This window comes from Urocampus carinirostris, unplaced genomic scaffold (genome assembly GCF_059441175.1).
Source record: "Urocampus carinirostris isolate Australia breed hairy pipefish unplaced genomic scaffold, RoL_Ucar_1.0 HiC_scaffold_54, whole genome shotgun sequence".
Taxonomy (NCBI): Eukaryota; Metazoa; Chordata; class Actinopteri; order Syngnathiformes; family Syngnathidae; genus Urocampus; species Urocampus carinirostris.
The window spans coordinates 100,001-100,384 of record NW_028283161.1 but is presented as its reverse complement, the minus strand read 5'-3'; positions in this window follow the sequence as shown (position 1 = coordinate 100,384).

Genomic DNA, 384 nt, shown 5'->3' with positions numbered 1-384 from the left:
CGCGGCCCTGGCTTTTGCATGTACCCCTCTAAGCTCCGGTTCTCGAAAAATGTCTAAGTTTTTCAAACTTTAAAGTATTGAAGCCGGACTTCCGCGGGAGGCTGACAGGGGGCCTCCATCGAAGCACCCTTCACCCCCGGGTGAGCCGGCGTCGGCCCACGGGCCTGCCGGTTCCCCAACTGAGCGATTGGCACACGAGACCCGCCTCGGAGGGCCCACGTCGGCCGGCGCAAGCCGGTGTTCGGGCGTGCGGCTCCTCCGGCTTTGCGGGTCAAGCTCCAGCGCCGAGGATACTAGGCAAACGTTGGGCCCCCCCGAGCCGAGTGGATACCCGCCTCAGAAAGAGCTGGGGCGGTACGTACGGACGGCCTCACTAAGAGGGAA